Here is a 15,751-nt window from a genome sequence, read left to right on the forward strand (position 1 = left end):
GGAAGAGAGAGAGATGAGTCCTGAGAATTGTTACTGGATTTCTTAGGTTTCGAAGGGATCATTTGGTGCTGTAATACCAAATCTGAGCACAAAACTGATTGACAGGGTAGCAGTTAGAGGAAGCCTTCTCAGCCTTGGTACTCTTGACATTCGAGGCGGATACTTGTGTAGGGGGGAGGGCTCTCCTGTGTGTTGTAGGTGTTTGCAGCGTCCCTAGCCTCTATGTGCTAGATGCCAGTAGCAGCCCCCTCCACAGCTGTGACAGCCAAAAATGTCTACAAAACATTGCCCAGAGTCTCTGGGTTTAGAAGCCTGACTTAGAGGCAAGTTTCTTAAGAATGCGCTTCAGCACTCTGGTAGGGGCTTTGGCAAACTTCACTCTTCTTCCCATGGGCAATCTCTCCCTGGCCTTGTCTTGATCCCTGGAAATAAATTTGCCTCCAGTGAAGCCTGCTTGCTTACCCAGCCTTTGCTTACACTTTTTTCCCCTCAGGGAATCTGAAAGATCCATTTACTCTTTTGCCAGAGCTAAATAGAATTGACACACACACTTTGAGAGCTTCCCTATTGGTTGGGTGGAACGCATGACATTTCCTGAAAATTCCATGCTCCTCTCTGGTCTTACCCTGTTACTCCCTTCTTTTTCCACCCAGTGTGAAAACTATGATAAAGTGAGAACCCGACTGGGAAGCAGCAGACCTCGCTGACCTTGGGTGAGCCAATCCCTGCTCTGGGTTTTTGTTTTCTTATCCACACTTTGAAATGGTTGGACTAGATAATACATGTTCATGGCCTTTCAACTCTAGAATACCGTGGTCTGAACGTTCTCATTTTTTGTGTCTTCTTTAATCTGCCAATTCAGACTTTAGAAGCAACCCCTACAGCCTTAGTGACACCACTTTATAAACCTATTTTTGCAGAAACATTTGTTTGGAGTTGTTTACTGACTTTATTTCATCTATATGCCCCTCCCCTCAAGCCTAACTTTATTAACCCATAATGAGAATTTGGGAAAACTTAGTCACGTCTCTTGAGTTGTGTTTGTTATAATGATTATATCAAGAAATTTTGAGTTTAATCACACTTTACAAGACTACATTGTGCATTGAGATTATAGCAGTAAAGTGTGTGAATGAAAACCATATTTCACATACATTAGGGAGAACAAGTTATTTAAAACAACAGGCTAGGAAAGCATTTGGGAAAAAAAGGTATTTTTTTAAATAGATCGAGTAACTAGTACTACTGGATTTACTTGGATATAGGCGTCTCAAAAATTACGAAAAACCGATTCATTCCTACAAATGTATGCATTCTTTTGCTGCTGCTTTGACAATACTGCTGGGGTGCATTAATAGGAAGAAAGTGACTTTCGCAGACATTCCTGGCATTACAGGGAAAGGAGTGACTGAAGTGGAGAAGGCTTCCTTGCCTCTGACTCGCTGGTTGTGTGACCTTGGCCAGGTCAATTTTCCTCTCTGGGCTTCAGTTTCTTCTTAGCTAAAATGGAAGAGTTGAATTTGATTTCTAAGTTCTCTAATAGCTCTAAAATTCAATGAGTTAAATCAGGAATGTTGGTGAGGAGCAAGGCTTTGGAACAAAACTACTTCAGCAGGGCCGGAGAGCAGGGTCCCAGAACTGGCTCCTGCTAGAATGGGCAGACCGTTCTTCTTCCTGCCCGGAGGGGAGAGGCGGGCTGGGCATCCTGCCCTCACTGAGAAGTCAGGAGCACTGCACACAGCAACCTCCTCCCTGCCCCCCAGCTCAGTGCCTGTAGATAAAAGACAGCAGTTCCAGGAAAAGTAGGTGGGATCCTGCTTAGGAAAACACATCTCATCAATAGGCCCCGGGGAAGGAAGAGGACGACAGGTGGGGGTGCTGGATGTCCTTGTAGTTGAAGGAGCAAAGGGGGTGTTGGTGTGCTGCCCAGTGGGAGGAGAAGCAGGTGGCGTGAACGAAGTGTGACTGGAGTGCTCTCCCTCCAAAGATTCACAGTGAAACATGGTGTGGCACCATTCAGAAAGCACAACCCCAGCTCCTGAAGATCTAGCCCCGTCCAGAGCAATACCAGACCTCTCTGTGATCATGCAGTCCGGACTGAAAGCAAGCAGCCATCAGGTTTTCCCAGGAATGTCTGTTAAGGAACTGGCCCACAGAAATACGTTTCATTGGTCTTTCTTGAAGGTGCACTGGGTGCCTTGCATCACGAGCACATTATACACTCATTTGTTGAAGAGAATTTACTGAGACATCATGTGCCAGGTGCCCTCTGCTAGATGCCTGGGGCGTATTAGTGAATAAGCTGCCCAGTGTTCCTGTCCTCAGGGAGCCTGCAGTCCAGCAGGGGAGGCAGGCTACGCCCATGAAAGATCATAACTAACTTCCACAGCATGTTGGAAGGTGATGGGATCAAGGGATAAAAAGAAAAAGCCAGAAAAGGAAAAAAGAGGTGCTTTTATTTTGTCTTCGGTCTAGCTCCTGTGTTCAATATGCTGCTAAGTATTTATTCCTTATTACAATTTCTTATTTAGTTTTTTTCACTGCTGGCATAACTATCTATCACTTGAGGCTAATTCCATGCAGTGTCATGCCGATTTTATGAGCTGAGTCAGATTAAAAAGCCTTGTATTGCTCACTGACACATTTTCTGCAATTTCCTCTCAATACTTCTGTGAGGTCGGGCAGCAGAGGGTATTATTACCCCCATTGTACAGACGAGGAGACCAAGGTTAAAAGAATCTACACAAAGTTTGGTGTCTTGCCTTTTCCTCAGTATTCTTTTGTAGACTTTTGTAGTAAATATTTTTTTGGCATCGTGTGTGTGTGTGTGTGTGTGTGTGTGTGTGAAAAAGCGTTAGCAATTTCAAACAGTTGACTTCAAATAAACATGTGGAACACACCTGGTCTTCACTGGGAATGTCTACTGTGCTGATTACTTTAAGTAGATACACACACGATGGGATATTTGCCATTCTAGGAAAATGACGGTTTAAAAGAAATTTACTTGAATGTGTACCTGATGGTCACCACTGTTGTTCTTGATAACAGAGTTATCCTCAGAGGCCACAAGATTTCCTTAGAGAGCTGGTGACCCACCCTGCTCATGATGGTGGGGAGATTTTTTTCCCCACAGCATAACATTGGTCAAGTGCAAAATCTTTTTTTTGTTCTTCCCTAGACTCTACTGACACTGGTGAATATTAGCATACTGTGCTCTAAGCTCCTGATTTAGCATCAACTGATCTTCTAGAAATGGGCCAGGCCCTTGGGTGCAACCTAGGTAAGTCTTCTTTCGAGGGCAATAGGACAAGAGTGTGCAAATGCATGCACGAGGACACACACACACGATTTCCGAAGTTCCTGGGGAATTTGCCTGTGTATATTCGGATTATATAATTGACAGGATGTAAAGATGAAAGCTGTATTTCTGAATTCCTTTGCTTTGGCCCCCACCTTCCCCACCCCTTGTCCCCAGGACTTCATGTGGCATTTTTCTCCTACCATAGGAAGCTGTGGCAAAGCCTTTGTCTCCAGACTGGTTCTCTATAAAAGCTCTTGGATGCCTTTCCATTAGTTGCTACATGCTCAGCACCCATGGTCTAATTTCAGTGTTAGTACAACCAGAACATATTAAGGAAAGTAAGTTTACTTCTGCTGCTGCTGCAAAAATATGGTTATGTAATGTTTTTGAACACCAGCTATAAGTGACTTTTATTTTGTAGACTTTTCCTCAATAATCTTGAATACTGGTCTTACCAGCAATGTGAAAAACTGGGGGATTTCTAGCTCCCTGTCTTTCCGACCCTCTTCTCTTATTTAGAATATACACCCAATACCAAATGACTTGCAACAAGTTAAAATTAGGCAGCATGGCTCCTTGAAGGGAAGATGGGCTTTGAGATAAGGGAGTGTGGGATTTGGAACCTGATATGACATTTTAGGAGTTTTGTAACTTTGGCCTATTTAGGTCACTTCTCTGAAGCTTAATTTCTTTTTCTGTAAAATGGGATAAGGGCCTCTTACAAGTTTTTTGAGGGATTGAAAGGGATAACAGAGAAAGTGCCTGGCATTGAGGTAGAAATGCTCAGAAAATGTTAGTTTTCATCTCTCTTTTCTGCCCTCTCCCCCTTCGTTGGATAATAAAGCTTTCTTGGGAATGAAGTTTTTATGTGACAGCTTTATTTCTCCATTAGGACTCCATACAGTGGGAACAGGTTGCGGTGCATTGAGAAGGTGTCGGCTTCCCACATGTGGTTGGTGGAAGACGTATTCTCTTTACCACTGTTTTGATTCCAAGACACTCTCATCTTAACCAGTGGCTGAAGATGACACTGGGATGCTCTGTGGGACAGTTTGCCCTTTAAAATCCATTGGTTTGGGAATTAAGAGATCAGCTGTGTTCATCCAACTTGAAAGTGCGCTAGAAAAATAACATACTTTCCTGGCTTCATCTCTCATAAATCTCTCTTCAGTCTGAAGTGTTGTGCCAGAACTTTCCTCACTGTCACCACCGTAGGAACGAGTTTCTGGCCAATGACCTATCCTATGGTCAATTGCTTCTTTCTTAATTTGATGGCTGGGAAGAGCACAGTGACTTCCACACTGAGGAGACAAAGACGCACTTTGATGACTAGGGGCACTTTGAGAAAGTATAACAGGTCCCACCGAGATCCTGCCTCTTTGAATCAGGTGCAGAGGATCGTATTTGGTAGCCCAGCACAAGAGTTTCTCCAGGAGACACTTACAAATTAGTCCTCTCTTTGTTGTAAGCCGAGTGGTTGGCACCTGGTCCAGAACAAGGCCTTCAGCATTAGAGAACATTCCCAAGCACATCAAACACTCCCCACGTTGCCTTCCTTATGAAAGGAGAAAAGACTCCGCAAGAAATAAAACACGGGTGAGGAAAGCTGACAAATAATTAGGAAAAGTAAGATGAGAGTCAGATTCGACATGCTGTACTATCAAAAACATAATGAGAAACAGCTCCATTAACTTTGCATGAGTAACTAGATGCATATACTCTTAGGACTTAAATCACAAGCAAAGCGGAAATTGCCTAAAGAAGTAAATAATTTCTTGATAGAGCCTTTTATAAATAATCATGGTTTGTCTCTGCTGGATATTTCATGTTTAAATTGTCATCAAAAGTTTCCATTTTAGCAACAAGGCATGGGATTGTGTTTTTAGTATAAAAAGCTCAGTTCTTAATAACATCCCTTTAGAATTATTCCTTTAATTCTATTTGCATCTGGAATTCACTGAGGAAACCCAGTAAACCAAACAAAAAACAAGCAGAGACAAAACCATACATGATCGTGGGGACTTGTGCACTTGCAGTGGCAGTAATGACCCCTTCGCAGTGAAGGTCAGCCTTCCGTGCGCCAGGAGCACATGGAAAAGCAAATGTCTAGACAAAAGCTGATCTGGTCTGATATGGCCTACAAAGCAGTAGAAGGATTTCTGTTTGCATCACCTTTATCACACCACTTTTTTCATCCCATCAGAGGGTCATTCTCTACCCCACACTCAGTGAGCTAGATACAGCAGAGAGCGTAAGCCACCTTGGACTGGAGGTGGGAGAAGCCTGTAGGGCACCCTTGGCAAGAAGGTGCCAGCTGTGACCCCTAAGTCAGGTGGAATGAGACCAGCCGGGGTGGAGGGATCCCCTACAGTGGAGAACCCCTGCTTTAGAGAGTAAATACATGTCCAGGAATAGGTGCTTGCTGCCTGTAATGACTGGACAATTGTCAATTTGCATTTGTGATCGCTTTTTCAAATAGCAGAAAAGAAAAAAAAATACATATGCAAAGATACACATTTCAACTCTCTTCCTGATTCCAGTTCCTTCTTGACACCCATGGCAGAGACTTTCCTTTTCAAAGCAGATCTGAAATGTTCCAAAGGCTCAGGGAGCCAAGGCCAATCTTCCTGGATATTCAGTCCATTCCCAATCCCCCACCCCCACTTGGCTGGGCTGTTGCCACCGCGAGACTGAGCCCAGTTCCTCCCCACGCCCTGTCCTTCCCCCTCTGAGCTGCCTCTGTTCACGCTGTTCTCTCTGCCTAGAGAGCTCTCCTTCCCCCAAGTTCTGCTGTCTCTCTGAGACCCGGATGGGCTGGCCCCTCTTCTGGGGGGACCCTCACGTACCCCTGGAGATAAGAGCCATCTGCTCCTCTGCTCGTTTTGCTTTTATTCAGCTTTTGGCCCTTTCCATAGTCAGGCTTGTATTTTAGTTACCGGCCAACCCCCCCCACCAGGTACAGACACCTCAAAAGCCAGAACTTGTCTTAGTCATCTTCTCGTGAGCAAGCGGTGCAGGCAGTAGGAGAGTTTTTCAGCACAGGCAAGACAAGGTCAATGCTGGCTGATACACCTTTTCCTCTCTACTTAGAGCCTGGTGATTCACAGCATGAAAATAAGAGTTCGTCTTTCAGTGTTCAAACCCCTTGCTACTTTAGAGTTTTTGCTGTGGTATCATATTGTGTCCTGGTCTCAGCTTCCAAAAAGTGTTTACACTTCTGCCCTGTAAGAGTTTAGGCCCTGGAAGCTTGGGCTGTATTGTGTCTTTCATTTCAAATCCTGTCCATCAGATTATATTTTCCACATTGGCTTTTCCCTTACAGCCAAAACTAATTCTCAGTGTGTTCAGAGTCAGTGCTGAGTTAGTAAGAAGGGTCCCCTTTGTGCAGTAGGCCCTGGACTGGCATCTGCCAGAGAATTCCAGATTTGTCACCGCTCAGGGCTGGCCTTTCGTTTGGTGCCTAGTGAGGCTGGTTGCTCATGCCAGCCAAGGACCCTGCCGGAGAACTTGCCAGGTGAAGTGTTTGCTCTTCTTAGGATTTTTACGAATGGATTTTTATATAGTTCAGTGTGGATCAGTAATTTTCCACAGTCAGAGTGCCTCTGCCAGATGGGTAGTTTCCTTTAGGTTAGTAGAATGCCTTCCGATAAGATTCAGGCACAAATAAATTGCTTACCCATTATGGACCTTTGGGTACCAGGCATAGAAGAGGGGAGAGGGTCTGGGGTACAGCAGAAGGCCCGAGAGAGCCGAAGAACCCAGAGAGATAGGTGGAATCAGGGTTCCAACCGACAAGGTAACTTAAACAACACGAGGGGACCTATTACTACATATAGTAATGATCTAATTCCTAGTAGGAATTGGAAACTCAGCTGTTTATCTGCTGAGGTTAGGGTGATCCTGTTGGTGTATTTGCTAGCAAAGCAATGCATCTTAAAGAAAGATAACGTATATACACGCATACATAATTATAGCTCGTGTTTATTGAGCTCTTTCCAGGCAAGATGCTTTGTGCTTTACATGAGGTGTGTCATTCAGGCTTCACTACAATCCTAAGAGACAGATATAATTATTTCCACTTTATAAATAACCAAAACGAGGCTTCAGGATGTTGCATATCTTATCTTACTTGCATTCCAAAATTTTAACTGATGGCTTTTCCAAGTTGTTCTTTTTCTTTGTTTTCCCAAAGACTGAAAGAACTGGAGCAGCCCAAGAGTTTTTATTTCCACTGTTGACCAAGGACAAGGCTGTTTAAGAGGTTTGCTGGAGAAAAACATATCAGTTGGGAGGACTGAAACCCGTTGGCTGAGATGTGGGAGGGCGAGCAACAACTATTTTCTCTAAGTAAGAGCTGAGGTTTTAGGACGCAATAGGTACAAATTAGTTTGGCTTCATGGTCCATAGTAACTTCCCCAATGTCCATCTATATTAACCCTTTGCTCCTGACAATTAGCTGACTGGTCTCGAAATTCTTGACTCAAGCCTGGTAGGTAAGCTTCTGTCTCCTGTGAGCATGGCATCAAGAGAGAGGGACATGGGAAGACCTGGGTGTGAATAAATTCCTAGCATGGAAGAGGGCTGGTCCTAAGCTGCCTGCTCCTGAGACTTCTGACAGTTATCCATCTCTCTGCCTATATGGATGTGTTGTGCTTCGGTGTTGAATAAATCCTGAGCTGGGGTTGGAGTAGAGTTCTGGGCATCCGTATAGCACCTGGGCAAGGCATGTGCAGCTCTTCTGTTTCGATCTTTCTTCTGCCTTGAACTTCATGAGCGCAGGAAGAGAGAGAGATCCATACAATCTTTGTAGGTTGTGGGGTAGACAGAGAAGGCCATGAGAGTCTCTTAAACTTGTTCACGTTACCATGATACTTGCTAGGCAACTGCGGGCTCCTCCCTATCTGCTATTATCCTGAGGTTGAAAGGGGTGGGTGGTGAGGCTGAGGGCAATAGATGGCTCCGACCAAAGGTTGCAGGGTGGGGCCAGTCTCCTCACTGCTCCCTGCTGGGTGTGAAAGGAGGAAGAGGAAGGCCTGAGTGCTTCAGCCAAGAGCTCGCACCCTGGGAGCATGGTGGGGGGAGGGGTGCTTGCGCTGAGTATGGGGAGGCTCATCTTCAGCCCTGGAAAAACTGAAAAAGCTCCGGCGAATAAAGAATAGGTGATTAGTAGAATCACCTTGTAAAAATATGTGCTCATAAAAAGTAGGTCTACAAAATGTAAATGCCCTGATTTTCTCCAAGTCTGGAAGATGAACTTCTTGAGTTTATCATCCTTAAAAATGCACAGGAGAGCTAGGAGGAGAGTCAGAAATAAGTTTGCAGAATCTGGAGAAAGAGTAGGAATGACCCCCTGGTAAATTAGATATGATGATTATACAAAAGAATATCAGGAAAATTGAGGGAAACATAAATAGTACAGAACACCTGTGGTAATGTAATCAAGGGCAATAAATAATAGAGATTTTGAAATGATAAATTATGACAAGTGAAATTAGTAGATTTAAGTAGACTAAAAAGATGAGGAACTGAGTCCAGCCAAGCAGATGTTAAATGTTTAGAATTTAGGAAAGCACTTCGGGTGAGTTCTCAAAACATTTTACTTGCAAAATTAGTTCAGATTGATTTGGATATGAACATGCTGGAGATCAGACAACAAACATGGGCTCTCGAGAGATACAAGACACGCAGCAGAATGGAAGTTATGAAAGGGAGGAAATATTTTTTTAGGTAGCTTTTTTTCTGTAGGAAATAATTTTTTTCTATAGGAAATAATTTTTAATGTATCTTTTTGATAACAATGAGGACTGATTCATTTTTTTCTAACCTGAGAGGGCATAAAATAAAACAGAAACAAGGAGATGCCAGGAAAAAGGAATAAGCACATTAGATTCTATTTTTGAAAAAAGCAATCTGAACCTGAATCTGTTCCGTGTTGAAGAGAATCATGGAATGCAGTGACGCAATCCTGACTGTCCATTCATTCTGCAAGCACGCGTTCCCTGTCTCCTGTAGGCTGGGCACTGTTCTAGTGTGGAGCACAGGCCCACTAAACACAGCCTCTGCCCTGGGTGCAGGCCCGTTACACTTGGTGTCGAGGGAACCTCCGGAGGGAGGCTGAAGGGTCTAAGGAGGGACGCGTCGAGTCAGTGGGAAGTGACTTGAGTCTTAATTTATAATAATAACTGCTTATGTTGTGTACTATTTTGTATTGTAGGAAGCACCTGCATATGCTTATGCTCACGTGGTCCTTGTCACAGCCCTGTGGGGTTGTGTGTTAACACTTCTGGGGTCTCTTTCACATCTGCCGTGTTTGACATGATGATTGGCTGCATCTTTCTTTGTGACATCCTCTCCTCTCCCCACTTCTGGGAGATTTGGCTCTAATAGTTTTCTGTCCATCTCCCTGGATGCTTCTCAGGTTCTATCACTGCTTTTTTCCTTTAACCCATCCCTTAAATGTCAGTGTCTCTAAGGGTTCTGTCTCCTGTTCTCTTCTCCTTCATTTTATACACTGGTGTTGGCGATTTACTCTTCTCATGGCTGACAGGCTCAAGAATTGAGAGTGGAGAGCCCTCCCCAGCTGGGGCAGGGGAGGAGAGGCACTGGAGAATTTCAAGGGGATGGTGCGTGCAGTTGGAAAAAGACTCTGGGGTAACTCTTTGTTTTGAGTACCACTTACCTATATATGTTGATGATTATATTCCTGGCCAACCTCTCTGCTGAACTCTGGATCTCCTGTCCAGTTTTCCACCAGAACTTTGTGGTTGGCTGTTTCATCAGAACCTCATGCAAATGTCCCAGATGAAACCTCCTTGTGCCCATTCCCCCCACCCAGGTCAGGAAAGTGCTGCATCTTTTTCTCCTCCCCCTCCCGGCACAGCCTTGCTTTCCCAGGGCATACAATCAGTCTCCACACCCTTTAAATAATAGCTTTAAAAAATCTCTAGAATATGCCCACTTCTAGTCCTATTGCTGCTGCCATAAGCCAGAACACCATCATCACTCTCCTAAATTATTGCAACAGGCTCCTAACTTGTTCCTATTCTTCCAGTCTTCAGTTCTTGATACACATTCTCCAAGCAGCCACTACAGTAACTGTTGTAAAATCAAAATCTGGCTATGTAACTCATGGCCAATAGGGAAACAGAGAGAATGGCCCTTGACCGGGCCCCTACTTACTTGCCCGCCTCATCTCTTGCCATTCTCACCCTGACTTCCCCTTGAGCTTTGCTCTGGCCATACTGCGTGCCTTCCCCAGATGCACAGTGCTCCCCGTCATCTGCTTGCCCAGCCCCCTGCCCTGCTTGGCTTACCTCTCCTCTACCTATGCCTTCACATTTCAAGTGTCCATCTGGCTGGCTTTGCACAACCCCCTTCCAGCCACGAGTTTGCTGCCGCCTCCTCCTTTGCCTCTGTGACCCCTCGGGCGCAGCAGGCTTCTTAATATTGCCCTCCTGGAATATAAAAGCTCTTTGAAGAACAAAACAATTGTTCTATAGGATTTTACACTAAGAGCTCAAAAAGTAGCAGACACCCCATTAATGTTTTTTAGATAAATGATGAGTGCATAATAAATAGCTAGAGCTCAGAAGAAGAAATAGAGGTGAACTCACATGTCTGAGTGACAGAGTGAGTCTTCTAATTTAGGATTATTTCCCATAAATCATATATTTATGGTCACAGAGACCGTATAGATGTACACAAGTTGCAATGGAATCTTTATAGTGTGAGATGTTTTATAGGCCTTTCTATTTTTCTCTTTTGCTACAGAATGGTAGTTAGTGCTCCATGATAGCGAGGGAAATGAAAAGCCAATGTGGCTAACAGAACAGGTGTGATAAAGGGAGAAGTGGCCTGGGAATCGGGGCCTGGCCATCAACTCTCCAAGCTACGTCTCTCCGAGCACGTAACTTCTCGTAGGCTCGGCCTCCCGCTCCACAGAATGTGGGGGTGGATTAGATGATGTTTAGAGTCCTGCCTACCTGTGTCACTCTATTGTACTGCATGTGTCACAGTGCCCATTACGCCACTTCCTCCTTCAAAAACTCAGTGAGCAACTGGTGAACATCCTGAGAGGTAGGACATGTCCCAAAGCATGACACGGCTCTCCTGGATGGCGCACAACTGAAGGGCACACCGGGCTGATGTCAGATGCAGATGTTTTCCCCCAATAGTAGATGGAGCCAGTGTGAGGGGTGGGAAGTTGTCCTGGTGTCTCCCACAGCAGCCTGTCCCGAGGGTCTGTCCTGTAGTTTGTCCCTGGACGCTGACAGGAAATTCTCTGCCCCACATCTTCTAATGAGGAACGCGCGCCTGGCAGAGACGTGTCCAGTCCTAGAGAGGAGTTGCCTACCCTCTCTGCCACCCGCTGCAGCTGGCTGGATTAAGGTGGCATGTGTCACAATCACAGTCAAATTTAAGGCTCGTTAAAAACCTGTGGCATGACCTCATGCAAAAAACATGAGCTGCCATCAAGCTCTTGAACTGGGAAATACTGAAAGAATGGGGCAACTAACCCTATTCATTCTGGTAGTGGCAACAGGAGCTGAAAAAAGACATGAGAAAGAAGCCCCGAAGTCAGGTAGGAACTAGGAACTATCCTAACTTGTTCCTATTCTTCCAGTCTTCAGCTCTTGATACACATTCTCCAAGCAGCCACTACAGTAACTGTTGTAAAATCAAAATCTGGCTCTGTAACTCATGGCCAATAGGGAAACAGAGAGGATGAATCTTGACCGGGCCCCTACTTACTTGCCCTTACTTGTGTCAGAGTAACCTGAAGTTATAAGGAAGCAGAAACCGTAGTGTGCAAAAACCAAAAGGTTTTACTCACACCTAGGAGTTTCTGAGGGATGGGCTAAGTGATCTGGAGTAAGGAACAAGCAGGTTAGAAAGACGAGAACAGAGCGGGCAAGGAGAGAAAGACCACAGTGGTCTAACCCGTATGTTCCTGCTGCTGGCATCTGGATGGCTGGGTGGGACCTGCACAGTCTTCTGGTGCAATTTCATGCTCAGAAAGTTCTGGTCCTACCACAGTTCCTGTTCTTATTTCTGTGAGGTTCTTTTTCTAGGGTTTATCCTTACAACAACCATTCATTCCTCCCTCATCTCTTTTTGGGACCTAGAAGTACCTGACACAGACATGCTTAAGGCAGGACTCCTTAATTCTGATGTGTGGGTTTGATTCCCACCAGCTTTCTCTCCTCGTCCACTCTGTCTTGTCTTAATTCATTGCTCTGGCCATTGGTAGGCATTCGGGTGTCCGAGAATCCAGGCCATTCTTTCTCCACACTCAGGTAACCTTTTCATTCACAGCACAGCTCCTTCAACAGGCAGCGACCCAGTTCCCCACATGCTGATATTGATGGAAATACTGAAATTTGAGTTCTACAATTTGGGGCTTATGGACTCCAAGAAAACTCTGGATGGTCTTCAAGGTCTAGAAATCCTCTGAAATGGTATGCAGTGTGTGTGTGTGTGTGTGTGTGTGTGTGTGTCTGCTCACGCGCACAAGAGAGAGACAGAGAGAGATTTTTCTGAGAGTTTCCATAACTTTAATCAGAATCTCAGAGTGATCCATAACAAGTTAAGATCCTACAAGTTAAGATTACTCATTTATCACTAGCATAGCTGGGGTGCCAAAGAGCTCAGTCTCTAGAATCAGAACTGTGACTGAAATCCCAGCTGTACCGCTTACAATTGAGGTAGCCTTGAATATTTCTCTTCCCCTATATCTTATGTTATTCATGCATGAAATGGGTCTAATACCAATAGCACTTACATATAGGAGTGTTAGGAGGATTAAAAGAGATAACAGACATAATGTGCTTAGCACAGCTCCTGGCATATAGTGAATTCTTAGTGATGGTGTATATTACATTTTTTATTATATTTAATAAATATAAATGTGATCATTGCTTCATTGCCATGTGTTTTCAAGCTCTGAATATTTATGTTTTATTACTGAGGATAATTTTTTTTTTTGTCAGAGAACTAGGAGACTAGAGGAAAGGACCAATAAACAAATACAATTTTTCAAAAGTAGAATTTTTATTCTCTAGTGAAGCATAGCAGGAAATGCTTCTAAGTGGGTGCTTATAGTTTATAAAATGTATAAATAAATGTATAAAATGCTGATGAGGCAAATCTATCTATTTTATACTGATGAGCATTTTATATATCACCATAATCATTAATAAAAATGAGATGAATTTAAAGTCAGCTGCTTATAGGTTAGTGAAATACTGAAATGACTAGAGTTTCACTTAAGTTGAAGAATTGTTACCACTTACCATACACACATTTAATACCTACTGGTTCGCCATGGAGGAATAACTAAGAAACCAAATGTGCTGACTTAGAGTTTGTAGGAATGTTTCAATACAGCTGCTTTCGCTTGATTATATTTCTTTAATGCCTGGTAAATTGCGTCCAAATGGGAGAGAGATGGCACCATTTTCTCAGTTGACTTCAACTAAATCCCCACGCTGTGGAATCAGATTTCCCAGGAATCTGCCTGGACTCTTAGGAGTGGTGGGAAGGACCACGGAGCAAGAGTGAGCATGCAATCAGCTGGGGCGATCCAGCTGGTTCTATCTAACAGGTAACTCCTGATGAGGCCTCCATGGTGGAGAAAATCCATCCTCAGAATTCCTGACGGGAGGCCCTTGACTTTTAATTTGACAGGTGGTTAGTCAGGTGTATGTGAATAATCATTATACGGGAACAACCCCAGCAAAACAAAACCCAGCCCTACTCATGAATGTGAAAAATGTCATGTTTCCAAAATAGTGATATCCAGCCTGCCTTTGAAAGGTAAGAGGCACAAAGGTGGTCTTTACCAATGCAGCGCAGTGTTCTTATTCTACCAGGTGGAAAAATTAAAAGTAGAGAATTTTCTGGCCCTCATCCAGTAGCCCCGCCTCTATTGATTGGGTCTATGACCTGCCATTGCTCCAGCCCACATGGATATTTGGCTGGACTTCACATCTGTGTAGGACAAATGTCCTGCCACTCGCAGCTCTAATGGGTACTAGTAGTCAAGACGAAGATGATGATGATGGTGATGTTTTTAGCTGGGTGCTCTTTTTGATGAGTATTTGTACATAATTTTTAATCTAAAGGGCTCAGATAGCACTCTGGTAGTGGGCTTCTGTCTTACCTCTGAGAGAATGCTCCTTGTGTCCGTGGTCTGCACCTACCCTTGGCCACATCCAGGTTTAGGGCCAGTGGCCAGTAATTTGTTTAGGGGCAAGGCTGTTGCACAGCAGCTGTCCTTCAAACATGTTGAGAACTGATTCTGACCCTCGTCCCAATCCTTCCTTAAGACGTCCTCATGGAGGACACTGTATCGGCACAGTGTCCAGCTCAGGAGAGGAACTAGTTAGGTACTCTGGCAATATTTGGTTAAGCTCTTTGTAATGAATACATGAATGGCTTCTTCGTACAATGATCAACCTTCTCCTTCACCCCGTGATTCTCTGTGTTTTTTTTTTTTTTGTCTTTTGGAGGAGACAGAGACAATTAAGGCATTTGGAAAATTCTTTAATACTTTACTGGTACAATAGTTCTCCCTTACCCCTGGTTTGCTTTCTGTGGTTTCAGGTACCCAGGGTTTCAGTCACTTGTGGTCAGCCTCGGTCCAGAAGCAGCTGATGCTCCTTCTGAGATATTGCCAGAAAGTCAGTTGTAGCCTAACACTATATCACAGTGCCTGTGTCATTTACCTCACTTCACCTCATCACATAGGCATTTTATCATCTCTCATCATCACAAGAAGGGTAAATACAGTATAATAAAATATTTAGAGAGAGAGAGACCATATTCACATAACTTTTGTTATAGTGTATTATTATAATTGTTCTGTTTTAATATTGTTGTTAATCTCTTACTGTGCCTAATTTATAAGTCAACCTTTATCATAGGTATGTATGTATAGGAGAAAACATAGTATGTATAGGGTTATTTTAGACATCCATTGGGGGTCTTGGAAGGTATCTCTTGCAGATGGGGGGGGGGGCAATTGTAGTTGCTTTTTATGCAACAGCAGACATGAACATTAGTATAATTTCAAATAGTTCCCAATATGAATACTTTATGTCTATTCCTTTTCTATAAGGTTCTTCCACTGCACTGACTTTTTCATTCCTAAATTTAGGCATGAGAATGAGACCTCTAAGTAATTCCTCTAGAAATTCCAGGGCCTCCAGATTGGGTACCAAGCCTAGCATTAAATTGATTTATAATTGTTGTAGTCATTGTTTCTATAAACTCACTCTAGGGAGGGAAGTGGGGAGGTGTGTGGTGTGGCTTTGTTTAGTCGCTCCTCCAGAAGTCTCATAGCCCCTTTTCCGTAGTCCCTTTCCCTGTATGGCTCCAGGTTACTACTGAGCGCAAGATACATTTAAAGAAAGGTGTAAGTGAAGCAAGTGATGAGGGGTGGGGGTTGGA

The 15,751-nt window shown here is 43.9% G+C and overlaps 1 long non-coding RNA gene across 4 annotated transcripts in view; it reads left to right on the forward strand.

The window, feature by feature from the left end:
• The window catches only part of LOC103663357, a 154,476-nt gene that overhangs the window by 8,077 nt on the left and 130,648 nt on the right, over positions 1-15,751 (forward strand). For all 4 annotated transcript variants that reach the window (XR_005834383.1, XR_005834381.1, XR_005834382.1 and 1 more), the window contains exons 2-3: positions 654-713; positions 3,179-3,280. This is a non-coding gene — a long non-coding RNA (uncharacterized LOC103663357). The remainder of the gene's footprint in view (positions 1-653; positions 714-3,178; positions 3,281-15,751) is intronic.

Source organism: Ursus maritimus, unplaced genomic scaffold (assembly GCF_017311325.1).
Source record: "Ursus maritimus isolate PB19 unplaced genomic scaffold, ASM1731132v1 scaffold_13, whole genome shotgun sequence".
Taxonomy (NCBI): Eukaryota; Metazoa; Chordata; class Mammalia; order Carnivora; family Ursidae; genus Ursus; species Ursus maritimus.